The sequence below is a fragment of the Hyla sarda genome, chromosome 7 (assembly GCF_029499605.1).
Source record: "Hyla sarda isolate aHylSar1 chromosome 7, aHylSar1.hap1, whole genome shotgun sequence".
Classification (NCBI taxonomy): Eukaryota; Metazoa; Chordata; class Amphibia; order Anura; family Hylidae; genus Hyla; species Hyla sarda.
The window spans coordinates 196,188,736-196,201,478 of NC_079195.1; the positions used below are offsets into that span (position 1 = coordinate 196,188,736).

Below are 12,743 nucleotides of genomic sequence, written 5' to 3' on the forward strand. Positions count from 1 at the left end.
GAACTGGGAGGATTATAAAATGTAACAAGATCATGAGAAATACTCTTTAAATAAAAATAAAAAATCTAAATATAATTGTATTTATAAATTTTTAAATAAACCTCCAATGTATTACCTGGACATGACATGAGAAGAGCCCTAGGTGACAGGTGCTGTGTGTACAGATGCTTACATGTCACTGTCCATGTGATCGGACACATTACTCCCATTCTCCCCTGTACAATCCCTTACTGTCAGCTCTTCTCTATGACTCTATATATTTTCCGGCTATAGCCCCTCTTTCTCCCTGCATGGCACATGCTGTCCACTTGCCTCCCTATCCTTATCTGTGCCCTTCCATTTTCTGCTGGCCTTGGCTTGCAGGGGCACCTCGCCTCGCTCCCCGTCTTACGTCTCGCTTACATACCTCTTTCTTCCCTCTCTCTCTCTTCGAGTCTTTTTTCTTACTTCTCACCCTGTGTTCCTTCCCCTCCCATTTTTATTTTTTTCTTTCCTTCTCTGAAGTACTATCTGTACTGATCGGAGCAAGTCATTTCTGCCAACAAGTGCTAGGGGCCCATTGCAGGGTACTGGCTCAGATCTTCCACCAGCATACACTGGATAGAGAGGAGGACTCCAGACCACTGATCTGGATAGGATTTTAATAGAGGAGGGAGGTATGGGCAGTAGTGGTTCTAGGCATAAAAAAAATAAGCTTCTGCCTATGGACTGATGCAGCGGAAAGCCTCAGTTCAGTCAACCCCGGTACTAACTGGCCGTATACAATTTACTTATGAGGCATATATAATAACTTGTATCCTTTAACTGATTCAGTGCCAATGTCGCTGTCAGCTACTTTCTGAGGCTATGAAATACACAATTCAGCGGCTGTGAAGGAGTGCAGGTTTGGCTGTGACAAAACCCTGATATATTTCTGCTTTGTATTGGCCGGATCACCTCTCATTGTGGTGAAGTGGAAGCCGCCAGTGTGTAATGCAGTACGGTGAATATACTTGGCTAAAAACTGCGTAGAGATCGGTGTGCTGGACACTGAAGCGCTGAGATCTGAGTTGATGTGCAAAGCTGAAAAGCAGAAAAAAGAAATCTAAAAAGAATTTGTCTTGCCCCAAGGAATTATTGACTCGTTTACCTGTATGGTCCATGTAAGAAAGGCTAAACATATACTAAACCTAATGGCCTATTTCACACAAGTGTATGAGAATACGGACATATTACAGATGAAATGCCATCAGTCAGTCATCAGAATTCCATCTGAATCCATGTTTTTACATTTGCCATTCAACTGAATTGAATGGAATCTATTTTTTTCTGCTATGAGCCAACTATTAGCAATTACACATGACTGTTGGGTCCTTTATAGTAGTGGATCCCCACCCAATCCTCCAGGGCCACCAGCATTCTGAGGTTTTTTTTTTTTTAGTTACTCCATTGGAATAGAACAGGTAAAAATTTAAATCCTGTACTGTTGGTCGGCCTAGAGCATTGGGTTGAGGACCTCTGCTTTACACCATTGCTTTCACTCTTGCACCGTAGACACACAGCAAAATCTGCGGAAATCATGATTACTCCGTCTACTGAAAGAAATGATATGTCAACTCCTTCGGTGGAATCAGCTCCTTCCGCCTGGAGGACATTCTGCTAAACTTTACAGCTCATTAACCCCCTTTAAGGGTTTTCCAGGCAAAACTGCTTGATGGTCCCATTAAAGTAAATGGATGCATAGCTGTAGTAACCCCACATAGCCATTACACAATGTACTGAACCAGGGCTTCTTGCTCAGTATACTATGTTTACATCCTGACGCTGCGGCTTACCTTTACAGCTGATCAACAAGAGAGTTGGCACCTGGACGATCATTGATTGATGGCCGATTTAAAGGAAACCGAGGCGGCTCTACCACTAGGTGGGTTAGACAGCTACCTAAGGGCTTGCCCTTGTATCCTGTGTGAGGTGGGCATTGCGGTAAGTGACAGGACAGTGCACAATACTTTGCTTTTCCCCAAGTGCTGCCAACCCATGCTACACCATATAATCTTGCTGTGTCGCGACCATCTTTCATCACTGTTCAGCTTGCATAACTTAGCATCTGGACGTGCATGCAGGGAACTTTACCACTCAGGCATGAATTCCCTCCGCTCACTCCCTGCCTCTAGCACTGCACACGGATGTGTGCTCGCTCTGTGAATTCACGCCCGTGTGGTAAAGTTTGCACACACTTAGGACATTAGGGGCGCATGCGCTGAGGAACTCTCTGTCTATCACACAGTGATCCCAGCTTTGACATAGAGAGGATAGGCATGGCGGCGGCGGGGCATTGCAAACCCCCAGCCACGCCAATCCGACTGTTGCTGACTGCAAAATAAAATGATTTTTGGGCTGATAAACCATGGAAAAGTGCAGCTAAAGGTATGGCTGCATTGCATTTGTTATTAACAGTACTATCATGTTAGAAGTCTGGAGGGTATAAAATTGGTGACAGTTGCACTTTAAAAGTTCTGACCAAGGAGACAAATTTACATCATTCCTATTACATACAGAGACCATTAAAATAAGCTTGACATTAATGCTAGCTTAAAGGAGTTGATTCAGAACAGACATTGATGATACATCCCTAGACCAAAGTGACTTTTCTAGCACCAAGCCACTCTGTCTTTTTCAGCCCCAAACACGTTTTCCCAGGTTTCCGCATGGTCGTCAGCTGTTGATTATAATAGGCTGACCATGCAACCTCCATCCTAGATATACTGTATGCAACCAATAACTACCCTGAGACAACCTCCTTAAAAGGACATATATTACTTTTAAAACCTTCTGAAATGTCTTAAGTTTTGTGTCAGAAGTTTTTATCAATGTGGGTCTGGGTGCTGAAACCCCCAATTTCTAAAACAATTAGGCCAGATGCACTGAGCTGAGCGCCCTGGCCATTCCTTTCTGTTGGACACCATTTGGAGAGCAGTGTGAGCAGTATACAGATATACACAAAGCCTATGGAATTTCATCACCTACTTTCTGTAATTTCAATCAGAAGAGTCAGACTGATTGTGCCCAAAGCTTTGCCTATAATTTAAAGAACAAGCTTTTGTATAATACATGTTTTTTTTTTAAGACATTCCAAAATTCTATAACAACAAACCACAAGGGGGTACAGGGCAATAATTAGTATGAACAACAACTTTAGGGGAAACCCCCAAAGGGGTACCCTAAACTAGAAACTCCCCCACAAATATTTTATTAAAATATAACTTTTACTGTTATGCATTTAAAATGGGAACCTAATACAGTGACAATTGGGAACACGTGGTGTGTGTGTGTGTGTGTACCACAATGCTTAAAATGACAGGGTCTGTCTAGCACACTTGAATAGTGATAAAGGGGCTCTCCCTCTTCATATGTGTGCCAATAGTGCTTGTATGGCCACCACTGAGGCTCTAATTGATAGTATGTGATAGTGCTGACAGAAGCCCCTGCGTTTAAAAGTTGAACATGAGCCAGAGCCAGCTAGGACTCTGGCTCATGTTTAACTTTTAAACGCAGTGGCTTCTGTCAGCACTATCACATATCACATACAAGCACTATTGGCACACATATGAAGAGGCTCTCCCTTTATCTCTATTCAAGTGTGCTAGACAGACCCTGTCATTTTAAGCATTGTGGTACACACACCACGTGTTCCCAATTGTCACTGTCCTATTTTAAATGCATAACAATAAAAGTTATATTTTAATAAAATATTTTTGGGGGGGTTTCTAGTTTAGGGTACCCCTTTGGGGGTTTCCCCTAAAGTTGTTGTTCATATTCCAAAATTCTAACCCCTTGAGCAATTTCCATGTAGCACCCGGGGTCCTAAACAGTAGGTTTAAAATGCTGGGTTCCCCGGGCGGGGGTCATGACCTTATGCCACACCTCCTCCATTCATGTCTATGGGAGGGAGTGTGACGGCCATCTATGGGAGGGAGTGTGACTCCCATGAACATGAATGGAGAGGGCGTGGCATGACATCACAACCCCCCGCCATAGGAACCCAACGTTCTAAACATACTGTTTAGAATGTCGGGTGCTGTACGGAGATCGTGGGGGTCTCAGTGGCGGGACCCCTGCGATCACACATCTTATTCCCTATCCATTGGATAGGGTATAAGATGTCTAGGAGCAGAGTACCCCTTTAAAAAAAATGCACCAAAAATGGGGGGGAAAGCACTCTCACTCTTTTACAGTATTGGGGAGATTCATTGAGGAAAAGTTGACCAGTTGCCTATAACAACCAATTAGATAGCTTCTTGAGGCCTTTTCAAAAATGAAAGAAGCCACCTGATTGGTTGCTATAGGCAACTGCTCGACTTTTCCTTTACACGTTTTGATGAATTTCCTCATATATGATTGCTGTAACCAAGATTGCACCTACAAACTATATCCATAATACCCTGGAATCAAAGGCTTCACCTGTCCCTTCAGTATATTTCATTAGAAGATATTAGAGCCTCCACACTAACTCTCCTCTCCATGTGCCCAAGTGACAGAGGGAAGCCATCTGAGGTGAGACAGGCTAAAGCCTTCATTTGCCGGGTATCGTGCTGACACTTTTGATTCATGCTCCTCACGGTGCTCTATTGTAAAGAGCTGTGCTGAACTTTCCATTGCTAGGAATAGAAGTGACTCCACTTGAGGAGTCATGCTCACATCTACTCGTCTTCATCAAACATGAATCTATCTACTTATTACAACTTACGTTGTTATTTTCGTGGAATAGGTCAAGCCAGTGCCATGTACCCTCATTCCCGAAATCTTCATGTTCTGCCGTTTCCTGCTATGCCAGTAATACGTGTAGTATACATTCAACCTAAGGGTTACTGATGTAGGAAAAGCTGCTAATGTCATTCACACATACGTATAGAAATATTTGTGTGCTAGGTTCTCAGAACTTAAGCAATGTGAGTTAAAGTAAAGGGGGCAGATGTCCTTCTTGACAAGTCAGTAATCACATTGAGGAAGTGGATGATAACAGGGAGGGAGAGAAGACATTTAACATACTGTAAAAACAATATAAATAAGACACAGTTTATTACAGTGCTTTAGTAACCTTTAAATTGTGTCATTGTCAAATGTAATTTAAATGTAAATGGAATGTTCTTATTGGGATCTTTGGGCTTCTGTGGTGTAGAATGGAACCATGTCAAGGAACAGTCTAAGAAGTTTCTGGTTCTTCACCATTAACTAGGGGGTGTGGAGTTTTGGAATAGGAAATCCCCGGGCCACTACCCTATATGTGTTCATACAGCTTAGATTAAAGTTGATAGAAGTGGATGATTTCAACCAAAACCATCATTTTCTGGTAACAATGTTTTTAGCCGACCAATAACAGCCTGTCAGTGTCCAATAAGAAATCAGCCATGATGAAATGTTCAGGCTATTGTTGGCCAAAAATATTCTCAAAATATTCTCAGAACATTCCCAGAATATTCCCAGAACGTTCTCAGAAAATTCTCAGGATGTTCCCAAAATATTCCCAGAAAGATCCTTCGCACTGTTTCATTCATTTTTGGTCAGTTTAAACAACTTTCATGACCAGTATGAACTAAAATGTGCTCGGCTGTGTCTTTGAAATGATTGTTTGTTCTAAAGTTATTCAGTCATCAAACCACGTTTATGTGTATGGCCACCTTTAGTGCGGTCACTGTTGGCAGCTGCTGACATGAATATGGCATAATACAGAAGGAAGTTACAGAGACACAGTCATTTAGGCAGTAGATCAGGACTGGCAGAGTTTAATCAGAGTAAGATAATGAACTTTGCTGATCAAGAATGGTGGCATGAAGAAACCCCTTTACAGTCAGGTCCATAAATATTGGGACATCAACACAATTCTAAAATGTTTGGCTCTATACACCACCACCATGGATTTGAAATGAAATGAACAAGATCTGCTTTTATTCCAGACTGTCAGCTTTAATGTGAGGGTATTTACATCCAAATCAGGTGAACAGTGTAGGAATTACAACAGTTTGCATATGTGCCTCCCACTTGCTAAGGGACCAAAAGTAATGGGACAATTGGCTTCTCAGCTTTTCTATGTGTTCTATGTGTTATCCTCTCATTATCCCAATTACAGTGAGCAGATAAAAGGTCCAGAGTTAATTTCAAGTGTGCTATTTGAATTTGGAATGTTGCTGTCAACTCTCAAGATGAGATCCAAAGGGCTGTCACTATCAGTGAAGCAAGCCATCATTAGGCTGAAAAAACAAAACAAACCCATCAGAGAGATAGCCAAAACATTAGGCGTGGCCAAAACAACTGTTTAGAACAATCTAAACAGTTGGTGAGCTCAGCAACACCAAAAGACCCGGAAGGCCAAGAAAAACAATTGTAGAGGATGACCGAAGAATTGTTTCCCTGGTGAAGAAAACCCCCTTCACAGCAGTTAGCCAGGTGAAGAACACTGTCCAGGAGGTAGGTGTATGTGTATCAAAGTCAACAATCAAGAGAAGACTTCCCCAGAGTGAATACAGAGGGTTCACCACAAGATGGAAACCATTGGTGAGCCTCAAAAACAGGAAGGCCAGATTTGAGTTTGCCAAACAACATCTAAAAAAGCCTTCACAGTTCTGGAACAACATCCTATGGACAGATGAGACCAAGATCAACTTGTACCAGAGTGATGGGAAGAGAAGATTATGGAGAAGGAGCATACACCTCATCAGTGAAGCATGGTGGTGGTAGTGTCATGGCATAGTGGGCATGTATGGTGCCAATGGAACTGCCTCTCTTGTATTTATTGACGATGTGACAAAAGCAGCAGGATGAATTCTGAAGTGTTTTGGGCAATATTATCTGCTCATATTCAGAAAAATGCTTCAGAACTCATTGGACGGCGCTTCACAGTGCAGATGGACAATGGCCCAAAGCAAACTGCAAAAGCAACCAAAGAGTTTTTTAAGGGAAATAAGTGAAATGTTATGCAATGGCCATGTCAATCACCTGACCTGAATTCGATTGAGCATTTCACTTTCTGAAGACAAAAACTGAAGGGAAAATGCCCCAAGAACAAGCAGGAACTGAAGACAGTTAAAGTAGAGGCCTGGCAGAGCATCACCAGGGATGAAACCCAGCAATGTCTGGTGATGTCTATGCGTTCCAGACTTCAGGCTGTAATTGACTGCAAAGGATTTGCAACCAAGTAGTAAAAATTTTCAGTTTGATTTATAATTATTATTCTGTCCCATTACTTTTGGTCCCGTAACAAGTGCGATGCACATATACAAACTGTAATTCCTACACTGCTCACCTGATTTGGATTTAAATATGATCAAATTAAAGCTGGCAATCTGCAGTTTAAGCACATCCTGTTCGTTTCATTTCAAATCCATTGTGGTGGTGTATGGAGCCAAAAATGTTAGAATTGTGTCCATGTCCCAATATTTATGAACCTGACTGTAGATAGGTGGGGCAGAGCAGGGAGCGGAGGGGAATGCATAGGTAAATGGCCCTTAAAAATGTAGTCAGTATGTGAATGAACTTGAATCCAGAGGCATAGCGGTGGCAGTGGGAACTCCTTGCTACAGAGGCAACAAGGAGACCTGCCAGGTACGGAACAAAGGAGAGGTGAGTATTCTTGCGCTGTTGATGCAACTTGTTTTTTTTTTCAGTGGCCACACATGTCAGCTATTGATTGTAAAGAAAAAAAAGCAAAGTGGCATAAACAGAACTAAAGTGGCACAGCATTCCTCTAAAGGTACTGCTCCCCACTGGAAAAACTAATTGTCAACACATTTACAGTCAAGCTGATGTCAGGAGGAACAACTACATGTAGAAACTGCTAGAAGGTCTGAGAGAAGAGTCTATCAAGTCAATCCATCTCTCCAGAGAGGGCTTGAATCAGTTTAGTCTGGCCCTAGTCAGAGTAATAAAGGGAAATAAGAGAAAAAAGAGACATGCAACCCTAGTGAAGTACTGTTAGGTAAGTTCAGTTGAAAGAAAAAGATCCACTCACCCTATGGTGTTGCGCTGAGAGCACAACACCGATATTTACCTGTAGAGTGGATATCAGAGGTCCTGTTGCTCGTAATCCTTCCGATCACTGGCTTCAGTCAATCAGTAGTAGAATAAGATGCATATAGTAAAAAACAAAGGATATTTTCTGCAGCGCTGGACCATGTAGATTAAAAGAGACTAAGCCCTAATAAGTGAGTTAAAATAATGTTTTATTGTAGCACTTTCAATGCGTTTCCAGCCTGGAAAATGCCCTTCATCAGGACAGTGCATCACTGTCCTGATGAAGGGCCTTTTCCAGGCTGGAAACGTATTGAATGTGATGCAATAAAATGTTATTTTAACTAATTTATTAGAGCTTAGTCTCTTTTGATCTACATGCTCCAGCGCTGCAGAAAAATATCCTTTTTTACCATATGCATCCTAGTCAGAGTAATGTGCAGTTGTGCCTGTCTTCCTCCTGCTTGGTCACATAAGGAGAAAAAGATTAGGCCTGGTAGAGCTTCCCCCAGTTTTCAGTTAAAGTCTGCTGTGATGCCAAAACCAAGTCCTGATTTTGCCAGTGAATTAACACCAGTTCCTGTTGTTAAAGTTCACCTAAGCTTTGGTTCAGTCACAGTTATCACATCACTGTGTGGCTTTCAGGAGGTTTTACCCACAATTGTTTCCAGTTTACTCACAGAGGGCAATTCAAGTATCTTCCTGCTTTATTAGGGAGAACTGTCTAGCCAGAAGAGGGACTAGCTGAGCATGTACTCTTCTGCAAACACCTTACTACTTTTAGGCTTCAAGTCAAAGGTAATGCTGCATGCCTTACACATCACTATCGTCTGTATCTTACACCCTGTGATAGGCAACCATAATACCCATAAACGTGAGTAAAAGTCTTCTCAAGAATCTTCACCACAGTTAGTCAACTTGTGTAGGCCTTTATAGGTCTACTCTGGAAAGTATTCATCACTACTAGCTACACAAAAGTACGTTCAGCATATCTAGAGGCTTTCCTTATTCCAGTATTACTGCATGCAAAGCACTTGAAGAGAGCTCTGACCAATTTGCATGCATCCATTCTAAAGTACTGTAACCTATGCTGTGAGAGTATTGTTTGCATTGTATGCACTGGTCATCAGTAAAATGTAAACCTGTTTTGAAAGTAAGCCATGTGTATGGAGTATTCCTACTCCACACACCATATTGGGACCCCCCGATACTTCACCAAGAGTACCCACATCGAAGGACAACCCTCTATTTTTCGGCTCTCAGTTACAAAGATTGTAAAGGCTTATGGGGACATGAAGGGCTATCTAGCCACAAAGCCATACATGACCACACTAAAGACTCTGCCTAAGGGACTACTACCCTCAGCTGCCCTGGACTACTCCACCTATCATCAGCTTTTGTGCAACAACATTTTTTTTTTGTTTTAGATGTTGATAATTTCAAGGACAAGGCTCTTTTTCCTACTGCGTCCTGTAACTTCCATGTTGCATCCACATCCATACATTATTCTTGTTTGTGATTGTAATTGTATTTTAAAGTATTAAACAAAGAAAAAAACAGCTCCCCAGTCTGCAGCCTGTCAGTCCTTCCTGCATGGATGACTGCTGCCGGCTCGCTGTAGTATCCAATAGAGAAAACTTGTCCATCCAGCAGTATGAGAAAAAAACTTTTCTTGTATAGCAATAATTAAAATCACACATCAAACGGCATATAACTTGGGGGACGAGCAAAAAAATACATTTTTATTTGTGATTTTATTTGATTTAAAGTTTTACTCTTGTACTGCTGGGTGGACAAATTTGTTTCTATTCTAACACATACCTCCACTTTCAGGTTACTTTTCAGGATGAGCTGTCATTTATGTCTACATGAGGAATAGCACTATTTCTGGCCATTATATAGCTTATGCATGATATTTATCATTTTTCTCCTCTGCAGGCTTCATCTTTAGCTTTCAGTTGTTCCTGAGCTAGTGGGTATAGCCTTACCTCTGTGAAGTCTTCCATACACTGCACACACTTAGGAGGGATCCTCCTCCGCTATATCTCAGTAGCATACCTCAGAAGCAGCAGCAGCATGGATGTCATTATAAAGCAGTAGTTTGTAAACTGGAAATCAAGCACAGGCATGAGATATGACCACTTAAACAAATCGCTAGAGCCTTTTTATGTATCTGTGTCTTCTTTTGTCTCTGTACAGCAACTTTTCTTCTCCTCCCTCTATTAGACTTCTAGTGGCAGCTGCAAACTAATACTTCAGTGAGCCTATTCGATAGATTGGGTCAGTTTTTCAGAGTGAATGATGAGTTTGAAGGGAATAGGAAAGTAGTCTAAAAAGTGGGGAAAAAAGAGGAATTGAAAGTATAAAGCCTGTTTAAAGATATATGGAATATAATGTTGCTGGACAGTACAAGGACAATTTTTAGGCAAAGTAGTCGGCTGCCTGTCTAGGGTGCTATATTGAGAAGGAGACAATTTGGTAAATTAACAAGAAAACTAACAATACTGTGCCTTTCTGGAACCAGTTAGTTGTTGTGTCTGAGTTGATCATACTTTAGGTATTGGTATGGTAAGCTTTCAATGCTTCTCTGTAGAGGAAACTTAAAGAGAATAAGAATGTCAGGTAGCAGCAGGGGTTGGAAAAGTTGTGTATTTGCCCAAATCTGCATCTTTACCCCATCTGACCTTAACCTTCAGCATAGTAGTTACTGGATGGACAAATAAGCTACACAGTATATTTTTTCCAGTTGCTTTTTTCCCACCAAACCCTAGAGTTTTTATGTATACAGAAAAACTTGCATTGGTAGAATAATTTAAATGCAAGACATTGTTTTTTTTTTTTTTATCTACCGTAAATCCGAAAATTGAGCTCCCTCCCCAGTGGCACCCAAGACAGTTGCCTACTCTGCCTATCCTTTGTTCCAGTGCTTATATGCACATGATGAGATGTGTTAAATGGAGCTGAAAGGGTAACTGTAGGAACCCTATTACAGATATATGCCATAAACTGAGAACAACACACGTGTAAAAGGAAAATGGGATTTGTTATGATGGCAATGGTTGGGATTGGTGGGCAAGGGGTGAGACATTTAAATTACTAAATGCCCAGTTGATCCCTATCATACTGAGCATCAGCGGGTAGTGGTGGGTATCCTTTAACCCTTGCCCTGGCCACCAACACAGTTTGTCCCACCCTTGCTACATAAATTCTTTCTAGTAAATAGAATTATGAGAACAGCTGAAAAACAAAGAGGAGAGAAAGGGAGGAGGCCACAAACATATAAGGGCTGTAGTAGATGGGTCACTAGAGCGGTGCAATGGCTGAGGCAGACCGCATGTATGTAAAAACAGTCCGGGTGCTACAATTCTACAATGTAAGGCTAAGAAATACTTAATACATAAGGCTAAGAAATACATCCACAGAAAAAAAAAAAAAAGAGAGAGAACATACAAGGGCACTAACCTGAAAAAAATCTTCTCGATCCTCATGCTGTCATTCGGAACCATGGGATGGCGTGCGTAGATGTTGCAGAGGGCACTCACCGTTTTGTGTATAATTACACACTTCTTTTGGCTAAACCGGTCGTAGCCTCTGAGCGCACTCTGCAGCGCCCTCTGCAGCCCACAGCATCCCCTGGTTCCAAATGAAAGCATGAGGATCTAGACTTTTATTCCGGTCAGTGCCCTTCTACATTTTTTTTATACTGTAGAATTATCAAAACATTCTTGCTGCCAAAACAAATGATTCCCACAATAATTCTATATAAAGGTTTTACTATTTAAGTAATTCCCTAATGTATTTGTGTAGGACACCAGTAGATGAACCTATGCGTTAAATGGAAGGAAATATCTCTGAAAAGGTGAATTTGGCAGATTTAACCATTTAATTTGCATCCTACAAACTTTATTTGCAGTCAGAAACTCTATCTTCACAGGATATAAGAATGTGAAGAATTCCTACCTCCGAGCTGTTTCTTCTATGAAGTTCACTAAGGTTTTTTGTGGACTCCGTCAACATCAGACTGGGATTTCGCCAGCTAGTAGGTATACTGGAAACTCCAATCCCCCTGTGAACCAGCAGTTAAACAAACAGGAGTTCCTAAGAATAACACACACACTGTAGGCCATGAGACATTCCAAACTTATCTGAAACAGGCTGCGCTTTGCAACAAATCAAGCAAAACCTGCTCAAATCAATCTCCATGACACACATACCATATACTATAAAATACACCTAGTGCACAATAAAAGGGAAATAAATGTAATTGTTTCTAATATGGTAGGAGCAATGCCAGTAGGAATCAGAAGTTAAACAAGGGTTAAAGGGGTTTTCCTACTTTAGATGTTTTTTGGCAAATCCGCAGGATATATCATACCTCTGGAACCCCAGCTATGAAGAAAACTCATACCATGAGTTCTTTCATCCCGATCATACAAACTACAGCCGCAACGTAAAGTAGAAGCCTTAGACTGGGTTCACCATAGGGCAGATTTTCTATTGCAGTTGAGCCAGATTTCTGGGGTAAGTTTTTCCAAGAAAAACTGTCTTAGGCTGAGTTCACACATAGTATTTTGTTCAGTATTTTTAGGCAAAATCAAGAATGAGTTAAAAACATGCAAAACATGCAAAAACCGAGAAAGCGGCAAGCTCTGCCCGGCAGGGAGCTAAGAGGAGGTAAGTATGTAGTGTTTATGTATGTAGTAAAAGGGGCACAGTCTACACTGTACAGAACCTAGCTTCCTACTGGTGAGAATATATCT

At 41.4% G+C, this 12,743-nt stretch overlaps 1 protein-coding gene across 9 annotated transcripts in view; it reads right to left on the reverse strand.

The window, feature by feature from the left end:
* Window positions 1–12,049, reverse strand: part of PAPPA2 (pappalysin 2) — a 381,240-nt gene extending 369,191 nt beyond the window's left edge. The window contains exons 1-2 of one of the 9 annotated variants that reach the window (XM_056532010.1): window positions 11,944–12,011; window positions 9,972–10,091 (exon numbers count right to left, since the gene is read on the reverse strand). The gene's annotated coding sequence lies outside the window, so the exon portion shown is untranslated. Of the gene's footprint in view, window positions 1–406; window positions 428–8,023; window positions 8,145–9,971; window positions 10,247–11,943 lie in introns of those variants that run through there. The other 8 variants (XR_008846570.1, XM_056532020.1, XM_056532012.1 and 5 more) reach the window with 8 other exon arrangements.
* Between the last annotated feature and the right edge of the window lie 694 nt (window positions 12,050–12,743).